This window comes from Halichoerus grypus, chromosome X, assembly GCF_964656455.1.
Source record: "Halichoerus grypus chromosome X, mHalGry1.hap1.1, whole genome shotgun sequence".
NCBI classification, from domain to species: Eukaryota; Metazoa; Chordata; class Mammalia; order Carnivora; family Phocidae; genus Halichoerus; species Halichoerus grypus.
Genome location: NC_135727.1, coordinates 58454826 through 58472051, shown reverse-complemented (window position 1 = coordinate 58472051; position 17226 = coordinate 58454826). Strand labels below are relative to the sequence as shown.

General features: G+C 34.4%; 1 pseudogene; it reads right to left on the bottom strand.

The window, feature by feature from the left end:
* Positions 1-16046: 16046 nt before the first annotated feature.
* On the bottom strand, positions 16047-16974 carry LOC144380568 (UMP-CMP kinase pseudogene; annotated as a pseudogene).
* Positions 16975-17226: the final 252 nt, after the last annotated feature.

Sequence of the window (17226 nt, the reverse complement as noted above, 5' to 3'; positions counted from 1 at the left end):
GTCTGTTACACATATAGGATATTACTGATTTTCCTTAGTGAAAGACACAATAATGAAAATCCTTACCAAAAGCAATATGTCTTGAATATTTCATAGTTAATTGGAATATCTTGGAATCTGTAACAGCACCATAGTCAGCCAATTAGCTAAAGTTGTCCTATCTTGTTAGCCTCTTGGACCTATATGATATTAAGCATCCATGAAATAAACAGTTATCATATGTATTTGGTTTGGATACACCAAAAATGTGAAATTAGTTTTCAAATGTACCTATTTACCCTATTTTTACCTACAGGAATCATTCTAATAAGTTTTGCATATAAGGCGAATATTTAATATGATGTGATATTTTTTACATTAAGTTCCACTACAGTTTTAAAGACTGAATCCTACAAAATATTTAATTGAAATGAATCTTGCTAGTAACTCGAAGAAGCAGTTTGAGTCAATACATAATCTGTTGCATTTAATTGCATTCATAACCCCTGGAAGACGTTAGCCAAAAGGATTGCCAATCCACCTGACCTAGTACACTTATTTTAAGTCACATATATTATAATCTACTACATAATTAACTTCTATCATATTGGAAGTTTTAATTGACTCTCTGGTATTTAAATATTTAAATAGGCCCACTCCAATAATTAGTTGAATTTCCCAGTTGGAAGAATCATTTCAAGATGCTTTTGTGTATGCTTTGGTTCAATAAAATCCAATAATTGTTTTTGTTTTTAATAAGAAAATTGTTCTTTTTAAGTAGAATTTAGCATGTGTGTAGAACCTTATTCTCATCAATTATTCAAAGATATTGATTAATAAAATATCTTAACTAAATTGTAGATTTATTGAGAGTAAAACTCAAATGTGTTATTGAATCAAATTACTAAACTCATAGTAGATTCTCAATAAATCCTACTGCATCTAATATCTGGAAGAGTCTATATATAGCCCTTAAAAGCTAATCCACTTATAATATGAATGAGAATTGTGTGGTTCAGAAAGGTGAAGTACCTTATGACATATAATTAGTTTAAGAGCAGATGTTTGCTCCTCGGGGCACCTGGGTGGCTCAGTTGGTTAAGCAACTGCCTTCGGCTCAGGTCATGATCCTGGAGTCCCAAGATCGAGTCCCACATCAGGCTCCCTGCTCGGCAGGGAGTCTGCTTCTCCCTCTGACCCTCCTCCCTCTCATGCTCTCTGTCTCTCATTCTCTCTCTCTCAAATAAATAAATAAAATATTAAAATAAAATAAAATAAAGCTAAATCAGTCAATTTATCAAAAGAAATTATGTTCTTAAAAAAAAAAAAAAAAAAAAAAAGAACAGATGTTTGCTCCTCATTAATAAGAGAAATTTTAACGGTAACAACAAAATCACTTTCTGAAGCTTTATCTGGGAGTGGATTCTAGTAGGTAAGAAGAATTCATCAGTATAAAAATAAAATCACAGTACAGACTTTATCCAATGTGTAAATCCTAACTAGAGGATTATCCCCTCCCCAAAATGTTTACTTTTACTTATAAAAGTACATTTCCTGAATTGCTGCCAGTTTGTATCCTCAACTGTAGCAATATTTATTTTGACAGCATATCACTTTTTGCTGTCTGCCACTTGTGTTTTTCCAAGCAATTACGGTATAATTAATATCTTATTTGTGCCCCTGTAGTGAAATTTTCCTTAGTTTACAGTGGAAGTACCAATGATCTAGTATAGATTAAGAGGGCATATGACCCATCTGCTTTGCCCCTAATGAATCAGTATCCCAGATGCCCTCTGATTCCTTTCTCTTCCAATTTCTCAATTCCTGGGACATTACAAGTCTTTTTTTTTTTTTTTTTTTTTTTTCAAGCTGCCACTCAGGAAAGAGAAAATTGGGCATGGCAGAAGTGGGAAATAGGGGTCCACCTCTGTGTGAGCAGGAAATTTTAACTTTTGGTGTAAAGAGGGATATTGACTCCTATCAGTAGATACAAAGGTCAGTAATCAACACTTCCATATAATGCCATACAGATGATGATCCACAGACAGCTGTTTTCACCAGGGTACTTCTTTTCAATTATGCAAATAGATTATATTTACTACACACCTATTTGTGCCCAAGCAAGTGGAGCCTTGGATAACAAAGCAGCTATTTGTAATGCATTTCCAGAAGATCCTTCAATAATATAACTTCTCTGATTCCTCTGGAAAATTAAAGCTTTAGAAATTCCAGGCATTCACAAGAGGCAGTTAGTTCCATATTTGAGTCCCTTTCTTTTCTGAATACAGTGTTTATTGCAAAAGCTCCACTGGACAAAAGAAGTATGTGTGTGTGTGTGTGTAATGAAAATCATAACAAAAACAATAAAGAAAATGACATTAAGTTTTAGTTTTTTCCCACAGAAACTACTTTTTTAGAACCTTTTCTGATTAATATATTTACTTATAAATAGGCTTGATTTCTCCCTCCTTGCCCCTGCCAGGAAAATGTCCATGTCCTGGACTTTCATAGAAAGCACTTTTCAAGTATTATTTCTGGTTTAACTGGTGATGTCTTCTGGTGATTACAGTGTCTATGACCCAACATGACTGTAAAGGGACAGCACTATTCTTCTGTATTCACTTATCTATTTATCCATCATTAACTGAGTACCTACAATATGTAAGCAACTGTTCTGCATGAAGCAGTAAAGAGTAGCTGACATCCTCCCTAAAACATTTATAAAGGAGTCCACATTCTAATAATTTATAATGTTTATTCATAGTAAGGATGCATTTCTTCTTTCTTTCTCTTTATCTCCCTTGTTGTTGCTTGAGATAAACTTTCCTACTTCAAGGGAAAGCCCAAAAGTGAATGACAAGTGTATCCCTGCTTAAAATAAGTACTGTTTATCAATATTTCCTCTAAACTCATGAAGTTCATTCTCTAGTTACTTACAAATAACATTAAGATTTTTCTTTTCAAAGTCAGCAACATTTATAACAGTACTTAATGTTGAGTAAATTGCATTTCTACATTTTCATTTTCATATTCAGAGAGTATAATTCACAAGATGTATTATTAAGACATGACTTAGATGTCAGTGTTAATTCACATCAATATGTGCTATTATTATCCCTATTTTATAGATGAGAAACTTGATACACAGACATTGAATAACTTGCTCAAGGTTATACAGCAAAAAATAGCTGAGTGGGGTTTAGATGTCAGTGGTATGGTTCTGGGTTCCTTACTCTTTTTTTAAAAATTTTGTTTTATTGTTTTTTATTGTTATGTTCAATTAGCCAGCATATAGTACATCATTAGTTTTTGATGTAGTGTTCAACGATTCATTAGTTGCATATAACACCCAGTGCTCATCACCACACGTGCCCTCCCTAATACCCATCTCCCGGTTATCCCATCCCTCACTCCCTTCCCTTCTGTAACCCTCAGTTTGGTTTCCGGAGTCCAAAGTCTCTCATGGGAAGAAATCAGAGAGGGAGACAAACCATGAGAGACTCTGGGTTCCTTATTCTTAACTACTACACTGTATCACTTCTCTGAAAAGACCTTGCTCTTGCTTTGATTCCTGTAACACCACATTATTACCTTTTTTTATACTTATCACATCCTGTCTTTTGTGTAGTATTTATTCCCTGTCAAACCATGTACTACATTTAATTTAGAAAATGTAATAACTCAAGTTTTCATCTCTGTAATATTTTTTGCTATGTGACCTTGAGTGAGTTGCTTACTCTCTCTGTGTCTTAATGTTCTTATCTGCAAAATGAAAAAACTAAGGTTGTCATGTCCAGTATCTCTCAGCTCTTAAATTTTGTATGGATCTGACATTCACACATATTAACTTTTGACACTTTCTGTGGGCCCATGAGACAGTGTCCTGTTCCAAATTTCATTTGAAGATTTTTTTTTAAGTTTCTATTATTAAAAGCTCTTATAATATTCCTGAATCTTATGGTGTATTTCTTTTATATTAGTGCATTTTTAGTTCTTTGACTTTATTATTTAGTTCAACAAATGTTTATGGAGCTCTTACTATGTGCTAGAATAAAGAGCAAAAATAAATAGAACATGGCTTCTGCCCTTGAGATGCTGGCAATCTAATTAGTGGTTGATATGTGAAAACTTGGCTAGTGCCTACTCTTTAAAAATGGCTTGTTGGGGCACCTGGGTGGCTCAGTCGTTAAGCGTCTGCCTTCGGCTCGAGTCGTGATCTCAGGGTCCTGGGATCGAGCCCCACATCGGGCTCCCTGCTCGGCAGGAAGCCTGCTTCTCCCTCTCCCACTCCCCCTAATTGTGTTCCTGCTTTCGCTCTCTCTCTGTCAAATAAATAAAATCTTTAAAAAAAAAAAAAAAGTTCCTTCTCTACCCTCCCCTTCGTGTTAAAAAAAAAAAAAAAAAGGCTTGTTCTTTTGAAATGTTTTCTGTCTCTTCATTTATGATAAATACTATTGAATACAAATTAATTTCCAAAGTGTCTCTTTTAAATATGTTTTTGATAGGGGTGCCTGGGTGGCTCAGTTGGTTAAGCATCCATCTCTTGATTTCTGGCTCAGGTCATGATCTCAGGGTCATGGGACTGAGCCCCACATCGATCTCTGCACTCAGCGGAGATTCTGCTTGAAATTCTCTCTTTCCCTTTCCCTCTCACACTCTCTCTCTAAAATAAATAAATATTTTAAAATAAATAAATGTGGTTTTGATAACTGATTACACATGTCTATAAAGATTCAGAAACTAGCCTTGTAACAAGCTACTAAGAAAAAAATTCCTTAATTCTGTTGACTGTTTTGTTAATACAGTATATTTATTAATTAACATAATAGATTTAAAGGAAAGAAGGAAAAAACATTTCTTTAAAATGCGTACACATTTTTAAAAAAGAAAACTTCATCAGCTAACCAAATGAAAACCATACATCTTTTTTTAATTATGTTCAGTTAGCCAGCATATAGTACATCATTAATTTTTGATGTAGTGTTCAACGATTCATTAGTTGCATATAACACCCAGTGCACATCACAACACTTATGCCCTCCTTAATAACCATACATCTTTTAAGTACTAATTTGTATTCTTGAATCTGTGCTGCTAATATAAAGGAAAAAACATGTCTATTTTTGTGGTTATAAATCTATTATATATGTAATATAGTATATAGTATGAATATATAATAACTAATATACTATAATATGCAACTATATTATAAAATATATGATTAATGTACAATTAATGTATAATATATTATATTATATGTAATATTGCATGTTATATAATACATATTATACAATAGGTATTGTATATATTGTATATATTATATATGTGTTATGTATTGTGTTTGTGTGTATATATATATATTTATATATGGTCACTAAACAGGATTTAAAGTGCTTTATTTCTAGCCTGAATATTATTTTATTTCTGTCTCAACTAAAATTAGACTTCATAGTTTATTTTCAAATGATTTATTGATTGGTTGTGTTTACCACCACATTTTTTAAATTATATGAAGTAAAAAGTGAAAGGTTCTTCCCCAGGGGTAGTCACTATTAACCATTTAATACAGATCCTTTCTGACTTTTTTCCAATTCATACACAGACCTGACATTTAATTTCAATCCATATTATTTATTTCTACAAGGAGTAAATTAGAAAAAAGAATGAAAGAGAATGACCCTTTTGTACTGAGCTAAAATAAGATAAAATGTAGCCCACTCTAACATTAAAAGGTGTCACTTTTTCCCAATGTATGTATACATATTTCTCTAATTGTCCACCAATAATTTTTATGGCCTAGTTTGTCACAATCATTAAGGCCTTTCCTAAAGAATGACTATTCTTCACAATTTGTAAATTTATTTATTATGTAATATTTTTATATGCTGAGGACAAGTACTGATAAGTGTTAGTTTGTGGTGTCTATAGACACCAGAGTGTGTGCAAAATAGTGTGTACAAAACACTTTATTGCTGCTTAGATAGTAAAATTAGTTGACCACATAATGTAATACTGAGCAACTATTGCTCTCTAAGTTTGGCCTTATTTTCAAGTGAAGTAGGTTTTCAAACCAGTGTCTTGTCCACAATTAAGCATGTATTCATTTACATAAATAGTACACTCTCCCTATGTTAAATCCTTCTTTTGAAATGTTCTTAGAACATAACACTATGATAAATATATCAGATCACATTTCGTGACATGAAAGAAATCACAGCTGTGATAGAATTAGCATCAACAAAGGCTAAGGGAAACTGGAAGTTAATATTGGAGATGGTAAATAGAAAAAGTAATCAGAAGACAACTGAGACAAACATTATCTGTTTTATAATGTCATCATTGACTAGTTTTAGAGCTGTTAATTCTGATATGAACTAATCTACTCAGACTGTGTCCAGGTTAATTGTTTTCGTATAACCTGAGATGCGAATATCTTAAACTCAGTTTTGAAGTATTAATAAAATAATCTGATCTATCTCTATACCCTCTAGTTGATTTTTCACACACAAAATGTCCCATTTTTGGCAAATCTTCTTTCCATTTATATCCACTTTTTGAAGTTTACTAATTTTGAATTTTTTTCCAGGAATAGAAGGGAATTTAAAATGATCCTATGTATATATACATAGTATATTTCTCCAAATGTCCCTATTAAGTGAGGCAACAGCCATAGCAGAGTTAATATTTATAAAGCACTAAAAACAGCCTGGCATATAGTAAGCACTGCATAAGGATTGTTAAATAAATACATTCATATCTTTTTAATATAAATTTAGACTTATATATTTATTAGGCTGTTTTGGTAATTAAAGGTCTGGGCTCCAGCACCAGACTACCTGAGTTCAAATCCTAGCTCCAGTGCGATTCCTCATTAGTATAGTGGTGAGTATCCCCGCCTGTCAAATCCTAGCTCCATTACTTACAAGCTGTGTGACTTTGGCCAAGTTAATATAATTATCTAGGCCTTAGTTTCCTCATCTGTTAAATATGCATAGGAATAGTACCTAATTCATAAGGTGGTTGTGAGAATTAAAGAAGTTAACATAGAATAATGCCAGACATATAAAAAAAAACCACTCAATGAATGTTAACTGTTTATGTAATCATGATTGTTTATGTGCACAGTTTATAATCTGATGCCTTATCATAAAAATATTAAAAAGCTAACTAAGATGCCTGAGCCTTTTATAAACAGCTATGGTTTCCTTTTTACAGCACATTAGGCTCAATGTTTAATGGGCTTTTCACTTTTGCTTTTAGCCAATTGCCACTGAACCTGAAGCAATGAGTTTCTCAATAGAACATGGACCTGACTGTGTGCCTCCAACTCAACATCTATCAATGGTGAGTGGGTTGAATTCTCCATTAGAGAGCATTGAGAAGCTAACTATTAGAGGAATAATACATAAACTTCACCACTTAAGTAATATCCTACATGTACTTGAATTTAGGATCCTAGATAGAATTTGTTTCATTACAATATTTGGACTCAAATAAAATCATTCCACCATGAGCTCTAGTTAAGATTCCCTTTCAGTAATCTTACAAGAACAATTCAAGATTTAGTCATTCATTTAATAATTTATTGAACAGATGGCCTGTTATTTATAGCTATCTGAGTTCTTTACTTCCTTTCTAAGTAAATGTAGGCTAATATTTGACATTTGACTCTGTTGATTCTTCCTTGAAACTTAATGTAACAATTATTTTTTTTTCTGGAATCATTTTTTTAACTTCTCTGATTCTCTGTTGTTTTTACTAATTCCTATTCTTAGCATGATATACACAGCCCTTAAAAATATGATCCCAACCAAATTTCCAGCCTCATCTCCTGGAACTCCGCATCCTAGAGTCTCCTAGCCATACTACTCCACTCCTGCATCAGCAAATACTCCACATGCTGTCACTCTTTATGCCTTTTGTTCATATTTTTCTCAGTGCTCAGATTTCCTGCCCCTTTCTTCTCTGCCTGAGCCCTTATTACTCATTCTTCAGCATTCAGTTCAAATCTCACTTCTCTTGTGATATTTTACCTGACACCCTCAGGTAGAATTAATCAGGTTATTTTTGTGTGTGATCATGTGGTAATTTGTAAATAATACTGTCAAAAAACTCGTCACGCTGTATTCTAGTCAGTCTGTACCATATTTTCTTATTGTTTTTTGCAATCACAGCAAATACCGCTGTACCTTGAATATAGTAGAATTTTAATGTTTCTTGAATAAATGAATATATGATTAAATGTATGTAGGTATGAATGGATGAATGGACAAGGTCCAAGAATAAGATCAGGCCAGAAAATCATAAACAAGAGTGAGTAAACCAAAGATAGTATTTCATCCTGTAGATTCAGAGAATATGAAAACATAAGTCCAAAAAAATCCTGATAAACACAGTGGGTTCTGGTATTTTTATTCAGCCATATCCATCCCTCTGCCCAAGGAAAGGAGACCTCAGAATCCAGTCCTAATGAGGATGGGGTTATTTACTCTTCCAGGACACAAATGTACAGGGACTACATCTTAGAATGTTCCTGGCCCCTCTGACAAGACTGTAAAGTAATTAGATTATTCCAGCCTCTACCTCACATTCACAAAGTGAGTTTCTCACATTGACATACTTATTTACTTACCTGAATCTTGTTATTTAATCAATTTGGAAACATGATTATTAAATAATATATAAGTACAAGAAAAATTAAATTATTTAGTTACCTTAATAGGAGCAATTTCAGATAATATCCAGAAATTCCTCACATATATTCCCATAAAATATGAACTGAAATATAACATATTAGGAAATAACAAATCATTCTGTCTAATCAGCTCAATCTTCAATTAAGAATCACATAAACACATATTGGCAATTTTCTCATCATGTAATTTATAGCATCTATTTCTAAGATAACAAGATACACAGTTGATTATAGTTACACAGAAACCACATATTATCAGTGTTATAACAAAACATTTGAAAGGTAGAAATAAATCCTAAGTTCTTCTTAGGAAATGGGGGCTATGCAGTGCCAAGTAGCCAACTTTAAAGGGAAAATGCGGATAAGGCATTCCTAATTGGCTTATTAATCTTTAAAAGCTAAGTGATCAAGACCAAAAGTGGTGCTAATTAACATCTAATTCAAAAAGTATTATCATCAGTCATTTTTGTTTTTCACCAAGTCCTGTGTGTTCCACACTTAGAGGTGCTTTTTGCTTGGAAGCTTTTAACTGTATGTATGTAAATGAGTATGAAAGGTAAAGCCCATGCACATGTAATGATGACGCCTCAGTTATTTGTCTTTACAGTCTCTTCACAGGAGATGTAAACCTAAGGGTATATGAAGAGAAATAATTGATCTAATCACTAAATTTATCACTAGAACAATGAAACACATTTTTACTTTTTAGAAATACTGGAAGTCTGTTCCATGTACTTTTTGAGTGCAGTTACATAGACTGTCATCTGTTGCCAAAGAAGCACTCAATGAAATGTAGGTCTAAGTAATAATAATGGCAGTCATTTATGGAGTGTTTACTATATACTGGACACTGTGATAATCACTTTGTAAGTGATGATTTGTTTAATCTCTATACCAACCTAATGAATTATACATATTTTTTTTTTATTTGAGTATAGTTGGTACACAATGTTGTATTAGTTTAAGGTGTACAGCATAGTAATTCAACTTGTCTATATGTTATGCTATGCTTACCACAAGTGTAGCTACCATCTGTTACCATACATCACTATTATAATATTCCCTATGCTGTGCCTTTTATTCAATTATTATTTCTCCATTTTACAGATGAAGAAACTGAACCACATAGAATTAATATAACATATCCCAAATTACATAACTATTAAATGACAGGCAATCTGACTACAGAGCTCACGCTTTTATTCAATATGCTATATTATTTCTATCTTGCCTAACATTTGCCTATGGAATTGCTATAATTAGCTCACTCCAAAACAAAGTTCCATTTGGTTTCCCCACTCTTCTGCCAGAAAAGCTTATGGGGATTGACGTATCTTAAATTAAGGCAAGTTTGTGGGATTATTGGCAATGTTAGAGTTAGCTAGGTTTCTGAATGGCCAAAGTACAGTGCCAAATATTAAATACCTCCTTTTTTTAAATTTTATTTTATTTTATTATATTATGTTAGTCACCATACATCATTAGTTTTGATGTAGTGATCCACGATTCATTGTTTTCATATAACACTCAGTGCTCCATGCAGTCGATGCCCTCCTTAATACCCATCAGCGGGCTAACCCATCCCCCTACCCCACTCCCCTCTAAAACCCTCAGTTTGTTTCTTGGAGTCCATAGTTTCTCATGGTTCGTCTCCCCCTCTGTTCCCCCCCCTTCATTTTTCCCTTCCTTCTCCTAATGTCCTCCATGCTATTTCTTATGTTCCACAAATAAGTGAAACCATATGATAATTGACTTTCTCTGCTTGACTTATTTCACTTAGCGTAATCTCCTCCAGTCCCTTCCATGTTCATGTAAAAGTTGGGTATTCATCCTTTCTGATGGCTGAGTAATATTCCATTGTATATATGGACCACATCTTCTTTATCCATTCATCTGTTGAAGGGCATCTCGGCTCTTTCCAGAGTTTGGCTATTGTGGACATTCCTGCTATGAACATTGGGATGCATATGGCCCTTCTTTTCATTATATCTGTGTCTTTAGGGTAAATACCCAAGAGTGCAATTGCTGGGTCATAGGGTAGCTCTATTTTTAATTTTTTGAGGAACCTCCACAATGTTTTTTCCAAAGTGGCTGTACCAACTTGCATTCCCACCAACAGTGTAAGAGGGTTCCCCTTTCTCCACAACCTCTCGAACATTGGTTGTTTCTTGCCTTGTCAATTTTTGCCATTCTAACTGGTGTAAAGTGTTTCCCTTAAGATCAGGAACACGTCAAGAATGCCCACTCTCACCACTATTGTTCAACATAGTACTAGAAGTCCTGGCAACAGCAATAAGACAACAAAAAGAAATAAAAGGTATTCAAATTGGCAAAGAAGAAGTCAAACTCTCTCTTTTCGCAGATGACATACCTAAATGTTAACATAGACTAGTTCGTTGATCTATAGAAAACATTTTCAAATGTCATTCAGAGATATTATAGCTATGGCTTGGGGATTTGTCAGCAAATTGATTACTAGAAAGAACAAAAATAGTAGAGATATAATTCTTCTGTTATTTCCTTAACTTTGTTTTAATCTATTATTCATCCACTCATTCACCCAATATCTATGTATGGAGCCTCCTCCTTAGTTTTGAGTATTATTCGAAGGCACTGACTTAAAAAAATGAGAGTAAAAATTATGAGTTTTTCCTTCCTAGTAATTTACATTATAGATAGAAATCAAAACTTGAATTCAAGGGTTATAATAAGATAACTTTAGGGTCCAGGAAAGTATCTTAAATAATTGAAGCAGGCTAGATATATAAAAATTGGAAGTGAGGGTGCCTGGGTGGCTCAGTTGGTTAAGCAACTGCCGTCGGCTCAGGTCATGATCCTGGAGTCCCGGGATCGAGTCCCACGTCCGGCTCCCTGCTCAGCAGGGAGTCTGCTTCTCCCTCTGACCCTCCCCTTCTCATGCTCTCTGTCTCATTCTTTCTCTCTCAAATAAATAAATAAAATGTTTAAAAAAAATTGGAAGTGATTTGGAAAGATGTGGACCAGGAAGCATGGGCTTGAGTAGCTGGATTCAAATTCAAGTGTGTTTTAAAAGATTGTGCCAGCCAGGCATAACAAGTTTTAGAATCGGGTTAGACTCACCAGCTACTAATATAAGGCAATAGATGATTGTCCAAAACTAAAAAAAATTAAGTATTGTAGAAATTCAAAAGAAATAAAACTGTTAATCCAAAAATTTTTCATAGAGTAAGATTTAATCTGGATTTAGAAGATTTCCATGGAGAAAATGAGGTAAGACCCTATAGGCAAGGGGAAGACTATTCATCTTGTCCCTTCCCTTAATCTCTGACACTTTCTTTTAAACTTGTCTTCTTGGTAATTTACAAAAAATAGTATGCTCAGTGCAAGTTAAAAGCAAATATTTGTTGTTATCTATAATATTCAAAACAACTTTTACTCTGCCTCCCAAAATTATATCCAGTTGCTGTCAAGAATTGTTTCCATTGAATAACTGAATTTGCAAGGGGGTATAAACATAGTTGGCCAAATTTAAAAACTAACATTTAAACAGCTTAAGGTAAACCAGTGAAACTATCTATTCATGGTGTATTTTTCTTGAATAAGTATCTGTATGCAATAATAATATCATAAGGAAATACACTGTAAATTTCATTATTGAGATATTTTTATAAAAATGTTTATGCTTTTCAGGGCACCTGGGCTGCTCAGTCGGTTAAGCATCTGCCTTCAGCTCAGGTCATGATCCCAGGGTCCTGTGATCAAGACTCATATGGGGCTCCCTGCTCAGTGGGAGTCTACTTCTCCCTCTAACCCTTCCCCTTGCTCGTGATCTCTCTCTCTCTCACTCTTTCTCTCTCTCTCAAATATTTTTTAAAAATGTTTATGCTTTTCTCTTTCAAGCCCCTCTAGCTCTAAGTTGAAGTTGAATTCACACTTTCGCAAAAAAATAATTTCATTGAGATAATTTGGTATGAAGTCTCAAATGAAGATATTTTGTTTTATTATTTTTTAAGTTTTTATTTAAATTATATTTAGTTAACATACAATGTAATATTAGTTTCAGGTGTAACATATAGTGGGAGTTGAGTTTTATAAGTTCTTTATATAATTTGGATACTAACCCATTATCAGATATGTCGTTTGCAAATATCTTCTTCCATTCCAAAGGTTGCCATTTAGTTCATTGAATATTTCCTTCACTCTGCAGAAGTTTATTTATTTATTTATTTATTTATTTATTTATTTATTTATTTATTTTGAGGAAGTCCCAATAGTTTATTTTGGCTTTTGTTTCCCTTGCCTCAGGAGACATATCTAGAAAGAAGTTGCTGTGGCTGAATGTCAAGCAGGATACTGCCTGTGTTCTCCTCCAGGATTTTTATGGTTTCAAGTCTCACATTTAGGTCTTTAATCCATTTTGAATTTACTAAAGTCTTTGTTCCACATACTTTTTTTAATATTTATTTATTTGAGAGAGAAAGAGCATGAGCAGGGGAGAGGGGCCATGGGAGAAGGAGAAGCAGACTCCCCACTGAGCAGGGAGCCCAATGGGGGGTTTGACCCCAGGACCCTGGGATCACGACCTGAGCCAAAGGCAGAGGCTTAACTGACTGAGCCACCCAGGCGTCCCAGTTTCACATACTTTTTGAGTGTAGTTACATGGACTGTCATCTGTTACCAAAGAAGCACTAAATGAAATGTAAGTCTAAGCAATAATATTAGCCAAGTCTAAGTAATAATATTAGCTTTCATCTATGGAGTGTTTACTATGTACTGGACACTATGATAATCACTTTAAAGTGATGATTTGTTTAATCTTTGTGCCAACCTAATGAATTATATATTATTATTTTAATTTGAATTTACTTTTGTGTATGGTATAAGAAAGTGGTCCAGTTTCGTTCTTCTGCGCGTTGCTGTCCAGTTTTCCTGGCACCATTTATAGAAGAGACTTTTTACCATTGGTTACTCTTTCCTGCTATGCTAGAGATTAATTGGCTGTATAGTTGTGGGTTCATTTCTAGGTTTTCTATTCTGCTCCAATGATCTATGAGTCTATTTTGTGCCAGTACCCTACTGTTTTGATCACTACAGTTTTGTAATATAATTTGAAGTCTGGAATTATAATGCCTCCAGCTTTGCTTTTCTTTTTCAAGGTTGTTTTGTCTATTCAGGGTCTTTTGTGGTTCTATACAAATTTTAGGATTGTTCTAGCTCTGTGAAAAGTACTGGTGGTATTTTGATAGGGATTTCATTAAATGTATAGATTGCTTTGGGTAATATAGACGTTTTAACAATATTTGTTCTTCCAATACATGAGCATGGAATATCTTTCCACTTCTTTGTGTCATCTTCAATTTCTTTCATCAGTGTTTTATAGTTTTCAGAGTACAGGTCTTTTACCTATTTGGTTAGGTTTATTCCTAGCTATCTTACGGTATTTGGTGCAATTATAAATGGGATTGATTCCTTGATTTCTCTTTCTGCTTCTTCATTATTAGTGTATAGAAATGCAAAAGATTTCTGTATGTTAACTTTGTATCCTGTGACATTACTGAATTCATTTATCAGTTCTAAGAGGTTTTTGGTGGAGTCTTTCAGGTTTTCTATACAGAGTATCATGTCATCTGCAAATAGTGAAAGTTTTACTTCTTCCTTGCTAATTTAATTGCCTTTCATTTTTCTTTGTTGTCCGATTGCTGTGGCTAGGACTTCCAATACAATATTAAGTAACAGTGGTGAGAGTAGACAACCCTGCCTTGTTCCTGACTGTAGAGGAAAAGCTGTCAGTTTTATCCCATTGTGGATGATATTAGCTGTGAGTTTTCCATATATGGCATTTATTATGTTGAGGTGTGTTACCTCTATCCTTACTTTGTTGAGGGTTTTTATCATGAATAGATGTTGTACTTTGTCAAATGCTTTTTCTGCATCTATTGAAATGATCATATGGCTCTTATCCTTTCTTTTATTAATATGGTGTATCACATTGATTGATTTGTGATGTTGAACCACCCTGGCAACCTAGGACTAAATCACACTTGATTGTGGTGAATGATTTTTTAATGTATTGTTGGATTTGTTTTGCTAGCATTTTATTGAGATTGTTTGCATCCATGTTCATCAGGTATATTGAACTGTAATTCTCTTTTTTAGTGGAGTCTATCTGGTTTTGTATCAGGGTAATGGTGGCCTGATAGAATGAGTTTGGAAGTTTTCCTTCCTTTTTCTATTTTTTGGACTAGTTTGAGAATAGATCTTAACTCTTCTTTAAATGTTTGGTAGATTCCCCTGGAAACCCATCTGGCCCCGGACTTTTGTTTGTTGGGACAGTTTTGATTACTGACTCAATTTCTTTGCTGGTTATCAGTCTGTTCAAGTTTTCTATATCTTCCTGTTTCAGTTTTGGTAATTTATATGTTTCTAGGAATTTATCCATTTCTTTCAAGTTGTGTGACTGGTTGTCATATACTTTTTCATAATATTCTCTTATAATTTTATTTCTGTGGTATTGGTTGTTATTTCTCCTCTCTCATTTGTGATTTTATTTTTTTAAACATTTATACGATATATTTTTTTATTTTTCTGACCAAAGTGTAATGATTTTTAAAGCTCCTTAAACAAATAACTGAAAAAAAGTATTCAAGAAAATAAAACACAAATGGGAAATTAACCATTAGATATTTTTACTTCATACCAACCCTACACTTAGTCTAGAAAACAAACAAAAACACTTTGAATGAAGTGTTACTAAAACGCTAACCAAATCATTGACCATAAACCTCATACATGCATTTCAAGGTTCCACTGCTAGGAATTCTGTTAAGATCAGTTTAATCACTAGGAACACTACATAATAGAGGACAGGAACACAGGTCATTAGATGCGATCCTTGCCCTTTACCCTCAGATTTATGTCAGAATAAAGCTGACAATTCTGCCAAGCTCTGAACCCCCAGTGACCCCCATCCCAATCCCTGGAAGCAAAGAAGATGCCCTGTCACACAACTCTGTGTAAGTTGTAATAAAACAAAGCCTAAGTTTTCTTATCTTTCTATAGGAAATGGTCAGTTATTTGATAAATACTAAAACACTTCTAGGAATTCATTTTATGAGTTCATTTACCAAACACATTTTGCAAGAACCGACTACACAATAAGTTCCTTTGGAATTTGGTCCACAAATTCACTTAACAGGTTGGAAATTTAAAACCTGCAAGAAAACAAGGAAGTGGGGAATCCCTAATCCTAACATGTTGTAATTATTAAAGGGATATACAGACATACTAAAAAGTTTTGCTCACAGAAGGCACAAACTATAGAAGGGATATGCTTTTGGAGTAAAAACAAAGAACTAAGCTAATATCCTTCTTTGTTTTGTGAGCACTATAGCTAAGATGAAGTTAGACCCGAATTCACTGTCTACTCCTATAACCAAAAAAATCTAAGATAAAAAATTTAATTTGTCTTACTACATACTTTCCAGCCATTAACTGAGATGTAATTATGAAAGATTAAAATTGCCTTAAAAAGGGGTTGTAATAACAGCTATCAAAACAATATTCAAGCATGATTTTGAGGATGCTTTCAGGTTTAGAGTTAGCCTTCTTTGTCAAAAATCTTCACAACTTCATCAAAAACTTCATCAACAGACTTAGAAGCATCTATTTTCTTGACTTTCCCCATTTCTTCATGTAAGTCAATAATTGGCTTTGTTGACTGAAGATAGGTCTGAATTCTCTTCTCCAAGCTCTCTCTGTTGTCATCACTTCTACCACTACTCTTTCTCCTCTCAAGGCATCGTTCAATACAGATCTCACTATTACAGTCAAAAAACAGAACGAAAGACACATCTGCCTTCCCATCCATGGTCTTGTTCCAACCTTGAAGGTTGTGTTGTTTTCTTGGAAACCCATCAATCAAGAATTTTTCTTCTGAGCATTGGCAGCCATTGTCTGATCCATTTCCCTCTTTAACAAACTGATGGTTATCTCAACAGGCACAATCTTTCCATCTTTAATGTACTTTTCAATGAGTTCACCATACTGTGAATCTGGGTTCTTCCTTTCATCACGAAGAAGTTCTCCTGCAGAAAGGTGTGTGTAACCATATTTCTTGACGATGCGGGCACACTGGGTCCCCTTGTCAGCGCTGGGACCGCCGAGGACGAACATGACCAGCAGTTTCATGAGGCGGTGAGGGCAGAGGAAAAGCAGCCGGCGGGTCAGCTGCAGGAAGCTAAGTCCCAGGACGTGCAGCAGCCTGCGGTCGCAGCGGCTCAGCATTCACAGCGTCTCGGCCCGACGCTGAGGAGAGCTGACAGCGGCCCGGCCGGCGGGGCGGAGAGGTGGGGGGGAAGGGGGCGGGCCTTGTCGGCGCCCGCCGCGGCCCGCCGCCGTAGCTGCCTAGGTGTCCGTGCCGCAGCCGCTGTGATTTTATTTATTTAGGTCATTTTCTTTCTTTTTTGTAAGTCTGGCTAGAGGTTTATCAATTTTATTAATTTTTTCAAAGAACCAACTCCCGGTTTCATTGATCTGTTCTGTGTGTTTGTTCTTTGTATATCATTTATTATATC